Here is a 10,382-nt window from a genome sequence, read left to right as displayed (position 1 = left end):
AATCAAAGAACGTCTCAGTTTTAAACTAATCTGTGATAGAACTGGGAAATCAGTCACTTTTATCAGTTTTAAAAATTCACTGATTTCAAGTATTGAATATAAAATGAGACTTGCTAATCACTTTAAGCTAGTGTGTTATTGAACTGAAGCTGCCTGCCAGACCTCCTGTGGTTTGGAGTAATGCAAAAACACACCATGGTGGCATGTGCTTGTTTTCATCATGTCTTCAGAAAATCAGATTTATATATTTTTTTAAAAACCCAAAACACTAATTTCAGCCTCTGCCTGACAAGATTTTGTTTTAGCTGCTGTCTCTTTAAGCCTCCTCCCCCCCCCTTCCAGGTGCTAGAACGCTGCAGTGCTACCAGTGTCCGGAGAGGGTCTATGTGAGGTGCTTCAAATCAGGGAAGAATAAACTGATTCATGCTCCAAAGGTGAGTAATTCAAATGGGCATCAAGCACAAACCTGTACAAGGCCTCTATTTCAACAGTTTTAAATGTTAAGCTCACATGATGGACTTGACTTGTTTGGATCTACCTGCAGACTGAAAAGCATGTAATGGTTGGCTGTATCTTTTTCAGCTGTAGTTTGTTTTTTAGTTAACACCAGAAAGATTCTGAGCAACACGATGACATCGTGCAAGAAGTTAGGGACGCATGTAAAATCACCTTCCCCTCAGCAAGCTCGCTAACATGTTTTGTACTCACTCTGTATAAAAATATTCCACTATTAGAACTTAGCCTTCCATCAAACTCTAATATTTTCTTCTTCTATTGATTGTTTTAATGGAAATTAGCTAGTTAGCTAAATCTGGTACAAAGCATCATCTCTTCTGAGACTAATGTTTCTTCTTTTACACTGATTCAAGTAAAGTAAACTAAACTAGGGGGGGGGGAGTATGTCATTGAAACATAAAGCATAAAATAAGACATTTTACTTTGCAGCCATATCAGTATCAGCCAGTCCTGATGTTGAGCGTGTTGATGCAGTTCTGAGTAAGAGTGAGATAAAGCAGGAAGCTCAGTGATCAATGCAGGGCTACCTCAAGGGCATGCACTGCACAAATAAAGGAGGTGTTTGTTGTTGTTGTTTTCTTTGCCATGGCTAGAGTCAGGGTAGTGTTTTTGATTTTCCAAAAAGTGCACTTACTGGCAAGGTTACTTGTGCCATGAGTGTGTTTGAGATCCAGCATTTACAGCTTTGAAGAGCCGTCTAATAATGCATCCTCTTGTTTTGGCCTCGCAGCTGCTGTTGTGTTTGTCTTGGCAGTCATGAGAGGTTGAGGTCGCACGCAGAGCCGCAGGTTTCCTGCGTCACACAGTGTGTTCATTCTGTGAGTGAGCTTTAAACCTCTGACTTGTCCAATTGCTGTATGATTGGTGATGGAGTTGGCACGAGGGGATGGCAGCTATGTTAGGGCTTAGTATTTTGGCTTCTGTCAGTTTTAAGCGTGGAGGAAAATTTCTGTCTGTAAAAAGTTGAACTTTTTAACTGGCATATTTCCTCCAAAATCCTGTGGCTCTCGCTTCAAATGACTGCTTAACTTGCTACAGTCTGTCAGAATGTCTTTCTTTCCCTCCCTCAGACTTTCCCGCACTAATTCGAGGGTCACTCTGCTGTAAATGAGAGCATTGTTCCAGAAGGGGGGAAGGCGGGCTTTGTGGAGGGGATTATGTGTTGGTGTCGAGCTGTGGGATTCGGTTCCTTCTGGAGCATGAGATGGTCAGCGAGCTGCATCACTAAGCTTGTTATTATTGTTTTGGGAGAAGGAGACTGAGTTCTGAGGGAAGGAGAATGAAGAAGGAAATGAAGAGGATATGAAGTGAGAAAGAGGAAGAAAAAGACAGAAAGCAAAAATAAATAGAGAAATGCAGGGGAGTGTGTTTGGAGACAGTGTAAAAGCTGAGGACAAATCCTTTTAATGATTTACTGTATTTGAAAGGAAGGGCAGAGATGAGTAACTGTAGGAGGATAGAAAATCACTGCATCTGCAGAAACCTGCGTCGGACACAGGTATTAATGGGGAAAAGGCAAAAATGCTTAGATGGCCTTTTTTGCACAAGCAATACTGAGGAGAGAAACCTGAGGAAAAAGCTCAGCTATCTCCTCCCGGAGCAGCAGACAGCTGAGACGGACTCACAGTCAATCAGACAGACAGGAACATGAAGGGTAGAAGATTCACAGACTGGATGCCGCAATCTGTCTTTCCAGAAACAACAGTCTGTACGGCTTTCCAAAATGCATTTTGAAGACCCTGACGATTGCATCACGCTGCAATAGAACAACTATGTTCAAAATATAACAGCACTATATTTAGTGCACATAACTGGCAGTGGGTCCGATGATGAGACATGCATGTCCTTTGTTGTTTTTCTTCTGCCTGGAAGTATATACTGTATATACACACATAATGGTAGACTGGTTTTAAAACAATGTGAGTGCATTATGTGCATCAGTGGAAAAAAACAAAGACTGTATATTAAGATGGAGGGAGAAACAGGCACCTTAGAGTGAAGCCAAAACATTTAGAGCTCCCCCTGCAGGTCACAAACTCTGCCTCCTCCATGTTAACAGAGGGGACATGGGTCAAGCTATAAAATCAACATGCAAGTCAGATGTATTTTTCATACCTGCTTTAATCATGATGACTATCATCAGAACATTTTGTGTCATCATGTTGTTTCTGATATGTGTCTCTTTAAAGGGAGGGTCGGTCATTTTGCAAAAACTAGCATGATTTAGAAAGTAGCATCCTCTCTGTATTCACTCCCCTCTGTGCTACTCCAAAAGCCACGCCCCTCACTTACATGCACTAGCACCATTGGTCCAGAAGTGGATTTCAGCTCATGCTTTGAGTATGGACTTGTGCATGCATGGAGTATGCTGTGATTGGTTAATAAATCATGGTCGAGTGCCGACATTGGTCGAAGTTTTTGCATGTTTACAAACTGCTACGGAGGACAGATTATTTTCAATTCTTTTTCAGAGCGCATGAGTTATTAATTACTGTCAGGACAGAAAGATAATTTCAACCAAAATCTTAAAAAGTGTATCCGGAGAAAGTTACCTACCCTACCAATAACTAGCATCCACCTGCGAAAAGCAACGTGACGTAAATATCACAGCTTTTCCTGCTGCTGATCTGATTCTGTGCAGAAAAATTCACAATATGTCAGCGTCTGTCAGGGATATTCTGATTTCATCCTGTTAAACAGGAGCAGGTGGAAGGACGTTATCCATTTGTAAACACTGTACAGTCTGCAGGGGGGAAAAAAAGAAAAAGATAGCAAACAGTGCCAACAAAAAATGGTTTGCCAAAGGAGATGAAATAATTGTCTCATGCATGAAAATGCAGCATCTTTGAGTCAGCAACATTATAGCTTCAATTAAAAATGATGGCCTTGTTCTTTACAGGACATAACCAAGCGATTAAAAGACACAAAAAAAAACATCCATATTTTAGACTCAAAATGAACAAGAGCACCCGCTAATGTTTGGTTGAACCCCTCAAAACATGAACAATATGTAAAGGTAAGCTAGAAGTTAAGGCATGCTCCATCTGTTTGACTGATTCTGGAAAATGATTTGCATTCATGTAGACAATTACAAGAAAATGCTCTGAGATGTTTGCAGGAAGGTGATGGTGTTAATGTCGTCCACATTTGTCGTAGCCGTAGTCTCTTATCAAACTCAGACCGTGAAGTGTTTCAGTGAAGAAGAAAATGAACACAGTCCTGCTCGTACAGAGCATATGAAGAGCAACACAACCTGCTAGCAAGAAAGTTCGCTTTGGTCGCTACCAATCAAAGAACAGATGAAAATAAATATTGAAGAAATGTCATCCCAGAAATGTCTTCAAGTAATTTTTTTGTGCACATAATCTTTGCTGACTGAGTGGCTGGTTACACTGCTGGTTGATTCCTCTCCTCATCTCCCGTCTCTTCAGCCTGTCAGCGTTTGGACCGGGGCTGCTTCAGGTACTGTACTCTGCTGACACTGATGGTTGCACCGTGCACATCCCAGGCACTCAGGCTGAAAACTCAACTTGGCATTTTCCTGGAGCTGGATTGGAGACGGGGGAGACAGAGCACTCTCGCACTGACAGGCAGGTCCACAGCCGTATACTTATGACACAGTCAAATCAGGGAAACCAGTGGCCGTAAAAATCCCGGGGATCTCATGCTGCATGGGACAAAAATGCAGCGAAATTTATTCTCAGTCTCCACTCGAAGCCATCAATAATTCTCTTTATGGCATCAGAGAAAAGGCCGATTTTTTTTTCCTTCACACCAAACAAAATACCTTCCTTTCTGCTTGAAGTTTTTGGAAATAATTTAGTTTGAATGAAAAAGCTGCAGGCTGTTTGAGCCCAGACACCACCTGCCAAGAGGAAACACTCGTTCAGTATTCAGTGTGATTTAAAACTCTCTCTGTGACTAAACTGAGAACGGCGTCACAGTTAGAGACAGAAAACTAACTTTGCCTGACAGCAGGAAAGTCGGCTTATTGTTCCAAATTTTAGAAAGTGGCGTCTGCTTCTTGAAATTGCTTCGTACTTCTTAATTTTACATCATTAAATTGGTAAAATTTTCATGGATATTAGAAACAAAAACAACAGTGAATAGATGGGTGCTGATTGACCGAAGCACCCAGTGACAAACATTATCAAACATACAAATGAAACGACTTTCAAGATGTAAAGCTTTCTTTTTGCACAAATGTGAATTCAAAGCGCAGGAGGAAAATAAGGATATTATACAGTGTTCAACCACAAACATGTCTGTTAGCATGCAGTAACTCACATCCTCTGACACCGACCCCCTGGCTGTGATGATACGCATTAAATATTTCTATCTAGGAAATATCAGCCTTGTCGCTGAAGGTCTTCTCTGCTTCTGTAGGCCACAAGGAGCCATCAGTATTGTTTTCAGTCTGTTTCCTAACCAGCTGAAAACTCGTCTCGGGAGATTTAATGTTAGCCCAGCGTAATCATCCCTTCTCTGTTTTCAGATTCAGAATATCACAGGTGGTGGGAGGAAGTGATCCGACCTCTGTGCCGGCGTCAGAGATATAGTAACTGAAGTGTTACGGGGGGGAAACCAGGTCGCCTGACCATGCAGAGTTTGTGTGTGTGTGTGTGTCTCCCGAAATGTGTTAGCATGTCATGCTTCCACTTGCCGCGATGCTGTTGTAAAATCAATAAGAAAGTACAAAGAGAACGAGACTGAAAGATTCAAGCTGTTGTCACATTCATAACGGACTCTTAGCAAACATGCTAACGAAATGCAGTTCTCCCCAAATCAGACAAAAACAGAGATACGTGCATAAATAATCACAGAACAAGCTGCATGATGGTAGAGCTTTGTTTCGCCACGTTCATAGATTTACACTCTAATTAAAATGAAGCCATTGTGCCGTTTCCTTTCACACCACTCCTGATGAGCAGCAACTGATACCGATCATCGTCTCGTCCTGTAGAAGACGAGAAATGTCAGCGAGCGATCAGTGGTTTACCTGCTGGTGGCGCGAGATGAAAAGTCATGCACATTCTTTGGAGAGTGTGAATGTTGGGACGTTATTCATGAAAATCCATGAATGAATTTAAATCTTCATGTAAGTTTTGGGGTAAATCAGTAAAATGGCAAAAAAAAATACAACTCTCGCTGTGCAAGAATGAAGGTAAAAACTCTTTTCTCATCCGGATATTGAAATACAATGTCTGATTGGATAGTTTTACTTCTTCAAAATTTTCATTTTGGTGCTACTTATATTTATGAATGTTTCACTCAAAAGGAAGTGATTGTAAAATCAACTTTAAACCGATGATTTATGTATGGAGGAATGTTCACTGGATTGAAGTAATTCAAACTTCATACTGATGTTTGCAATGCTTCCACTTTCACCTTATCTTCCTCCTTCCTCAAGATTGATTTACTTATCATTCTACACAGGCTTGTACAAGAGTCCCTATCATTCATCTGGTCTCCAGCGCTGTCCTCGCTTCACCCTGCATCTTCTCTTTTTATGTGTGCGCCCCCCCCCCCCTCTCTCTCTCTTTCTCTCCCTCACTTCTCCAACCCCACCCTGTGGTCCTCTCTCGTGCTCTTCCTCTTCCAGCCCACCGTCTCTCTCTGGTGTTAATCAAGGCATCTCCATCTCGCCACGGGGGAAATCTCCATCGCTACTCCTCACTTCATCTGGAATTAATGCAGGATGTCAGACATGGAGAGGAGATTCTCATCTGCCAAGAATAGATAGTCAGGTCGCTAAGAGAATATACAGCAAGTAAAACCACAAGATGATTTAAGTGTTTCCATCCAACTTGTATTATACTCAGAAAGAGACAAAAGTAATGTTTTATCTAATAGCACATCGTCTATGTAATCCTATTGATGGCTTTTCTTTTTGTTTTATTTTGAAGGGCATTAAAATGTTAACATGGACAGAAGAAAGGAGGAAAGAGATGGGTTGGAAGCTTAGGAAGTGAGTTACACGCTGTGGAAAAAAGGCTGAATGAATGCGAGACAGGTGAATAAATGCAGTGAAAAGGATTGTCGAGGTAGATTACGGGGGGAAGGGAAGGTTTAAGGGTAGCAGCATTGACACAGCCAAAAGAATAGCTCGGTTTTCTCTGAGGAGTCAGAGCGTGCTCACAGCGCATCGAGCCCTCCCATTGAACCTTTTGCTTCTGTGTAAGGAATTATACAGGCTTGATTTATCAGCACCACAGGCGATGATGACTACAGGAAAAAAAAAATAGACCACAAAGACAGCCATGAATAACTAAATTCAAAGACTCACAAGGTTAACAAATGACGACGAGGGGGGAAACAGATCCCAGTATCCCACGAGACTCCGTCCAGGGAAGCAGCTTCAATACGAGTACGAACGAGTTTAAAAGCAGTGAGGAGATTTGAACACCTTTAAATCGTTTAGGGAAGAAAGAAGAAGAAAAAAAAACAAGAAAAGTATTTTTGAATGAGATCCACAGTAAACGTTTCTCATTATTCAGGGTTGTAGATTTAGACCACTCACATTACAGCAGCCTTAAAGCCATCTGCCAATGTCCGACAGCTTCATCAACACTGGACGACAGATACTCCAGATATATTTGTGATAGAAGTTATCTCGGTAACGACAAGAACAAGAGACGACAAACCACAACCAGACGACTTCATATCCAAAACGATAAACAGACATAGTGTAGCAGTCAAGACCACACTAACCAAGACCGAGACATGCCCGAGACCAGAGTGCTCCGAGACCGAGACAAGGGTTAGACCGCTTCAAGAACAATCCAGTTCTAAGGCAGGGCGAGACCAAGACATTTTAAGGATCGAGACCAAGACCATAAACCATAAAAGAAGAGTCCTTTTGTGTGCTGCAGTTGTTTCACTAATGACGTGGAAACAGCCTGTCAGTGGTGGTCTTGGCTTGTTTTGATTTAAAATCAGGAGTCCGCTCATTCTGAGGCCGAGACAAGAAGCGGTCTTGAGATCAGACCGATTTAGAGTTTTACAACACCACTAAAAGGTTTTCTGGTTGCTGATCGGGATTTCAGCGTCTCTTACTCTTCACACTGGCTGTAATTTCTCCACATAGTCACGTCAAAGATTATTTACTGAGCATGTATGAAGGATTGGTCAATACTGCTTAGACTACTAAAGAAAAACCAAAACACTTTGTCATTAATGTGCAGACAGATTCTTCATCCACATGTCGGTTGTCTGTCTCGTTTCATGGACGGCTGCTGTGCGACACAGCCAAACTGCAGCTTCATGCTGAAGGACGTTTGCCTGGTAAAAAAAAACAGGAAGCAGCAGGTATAAAAATCCAGCGACCCTGTCGTTTATAGAAGACCCACTCTACCACCTGATCCTCAGCCACCCTGAATCTACAGCTGTCTTTTAGCCTTGTGGTTGGATTTCTGTTTTGACTTTAAGTCTGGAAGAAGTCACAGCTTGTGGTACCGTAGCTGTGGTGGTTTCCTGCTGAGAGGAAATGTGTCCAACCTTGGTGGAAATTACAAGGCTGTCTTATTGAGGAAAACCAATTTTTTATTTTTTCTTACCAGGCATGAGCAGTCTTTGGTTTTTTTGTCATCTTCACACAGGTTCATACCGCCCTTGAAATTTACAGTCAAAAAAAGCCAACAAAGATCAAACGCAGCTGTGAACTTAACAAACGTTCCAAGCTTGTTTTGCTGAGGGAAGCCCACTTAGCTTCTTTATGACTTTCTCTCTCTGTCTACTAACCGTCCTGATGTCTTTTCTTTTTTTCTTTTTTTTGAAACAGCTGTTTTGTTCTTAAATTGTGATCCCCGAACGAAAGAGAGACCAAGAGTCAAACTGTGAGGGGAAAGGGAGCAGCATGGGTCGGTGTGCTTCTTCGGGTCAGACTGTTGAATAAGGAGGACAGATCATTCACATGGACAAGCCTCAATCAAGGTGGTTTTGACTTGTCAAGTTGAAATGTATGCTTCAGCATGCCATCACACCGGTTAGATAGACATAACTTTGCAGCATCAGGATCTTCCACACAGCTGTTGAACGGGGTTTAGTATGACACGGTGCTAGCTTAGTGTTGTTTGACTTTCCCTCTGTCATGTCATGGTTTAGTCGACGTGACTCATACGAGGGTTTGAATCCACTGCGGCTCATTGGCGGATTAGCACCATTAAATGGAGACGCCACGTTTTAGACACCTCAGCTGCAGCTACAGGAAAGACAGAACTCAGTGTCTTTGTTGCTCCAGGGGAAGGGTGTCTGAGCAGATCTGTTACATTACATCATAGGTCAATGCTAACATTGTCTTTCGTGCAACTTGCTGTTTTTATTGATGATTTTATAAAAAGGAGAGCTTTACAGGCGTCTGGTGGACGGAAGGACTATTTCCTCCTATTTATAGTCAGAATGCGACATTCTATAACTAGCGTAGCATTGATGACATGTAACTGTCACAATTATCTTTTTTAAAATAACAACACTTTATTATCAGTTCTTGCGTTGCATGCTCAAAAATCCTCACATCACATCCCAGGTAAAAGACGGACCATAAAAATTCTTAATGTGCCTCCTAAATGCACATGCAATCCTTTAGCTTTAAATATTGTCCATGCATCATGTGATCTGTATTTCCCAGGTTTAAACAAAGTGTTTCGTAAAGTTGTTCCTAAACCAAATAAAGCCCGATTACATTGAGATTCTGCTGATGCTGCAGCCTCCTCTGTGTTGCTGCAGGCTGTTGCTTAAGGGCCTCGCTCGCTGCAGAGCTTGTCTGCCACCCCAGCTGGCTAGAACGTAGCCTGACCCACATCATCAGATACAGGGAGATGCATAATGAATTCACACAGCCAACTAGCCATCCACAGAGACAGCACGCCAACCTTTACACCCGTCAAGCACCCCCGTCAGCCCTCCGTGCTGCTGCCAACCGAGCCAGCCTGCTGGCCAGATATCCAGTCAGTCAGCCATGCAGCCCGCAAGCCTTCAATGTAACCAGCCAATGACATCGCTTCACTTTAAAGCAACCAGCCAACCAGCCGCACAGCTGGCCTCGAAGTCATGCCCCCACTTGTTTCCCTGAGTCCCACTGTGACCCCCTCATTGTCCTCTCCTCACTTTCTCCCCTCCCTCACTTCCTCTTCTTCTTGTTTGTATTGTTCCCCCGCGACCCTCGCTCCCTCCACCACCACCGCCAACCCCGACCCACCCTGCGCTCTGCTCTCCCTTCTTCGTCTGCCTCATGTGTAAAAAGGGCAGGCCTGTCAGAATAGTTTAGCTACAATGCGTTGTTTTCTCTGAGGCGCAGGCAGGGTCACCTGACCCCCACTGTGTATTTACTGTCAGGAAGGAGAGGAGAGAGATTTATTGCAGAAAATATCTAACAGCAGCTGAGTGTTTGACAATTCTGATTTCAGGCCCCAACGCACAAACATCCCAAATGTGCTTAAAGAATGAAATGACATAACCAGACACAAAGATAGGTTAGCACACTGTGAATTCAATCTAAACCAAATAACCAGCTTTCCTGTTTGTTTCTTCTGCGGAGTGTAATATATCGCACAGCTTGTGTTACTGTCCGAGTGAGGTTTGTGTGTGATCAACTTGATCTTCAGGATTCAACAAAGATGCCTTCAGACAGATGTTGGACACGTCAGTTTACAAGTTAAGCCTGATTTATATTTATGTGTCAAAGTGACTTCATCACTTTTCATCACTGTTGTGGTCGTCTCCTCCATTATTGATGTCTTTGGGGTTTTATTTATTTACATATTTGGACCCAATTCACATCACAACTGGGTAAAAAGGATGCGAGGCTGAGTCGTCTGGTCCTGACAACACAGCTGAGGCTCAGTGGTTGGAGTCGTCTTTTGGTTTGA

At 42.6% G+C, this 10,382-nt stretch overlaps 1 protein-coding gene across 1 annotated transcript in view; it reads left to right on the top strand.

The window, feature by feature from the left end:
- Positions 1–375: 375 nt before the first annotated feature.
- The window catches only part of LOC306833641 (plexin-A1-like), a 258,108-nt gene continuing 248,101 nt past the window's right edge, over positions 376–10,382 (top strand). The window contains 2 exon segments of the mRNA XM_079359035.1: positions 376–434; positions 3,948–4,106. The gene's annotated coding sequence lies outside the window, so the exon portion shown is untranslated.

Source organism: Symphodus melops (assembly GCF_947650265.1).
Source record: "Symphodus melops genome assembly, chromosome: 13".
In the NCBI taxonomy this organism is placed as follows: domain Eukaryota; kingdom Metazoa; phylum Chordata; class Actinopteri; order Labriformes; family Labridae; genus Symphodus; species Symphodus melops.
This window is presented reverse-complemented; position numbering and strand designations above follow the sequence as displayed.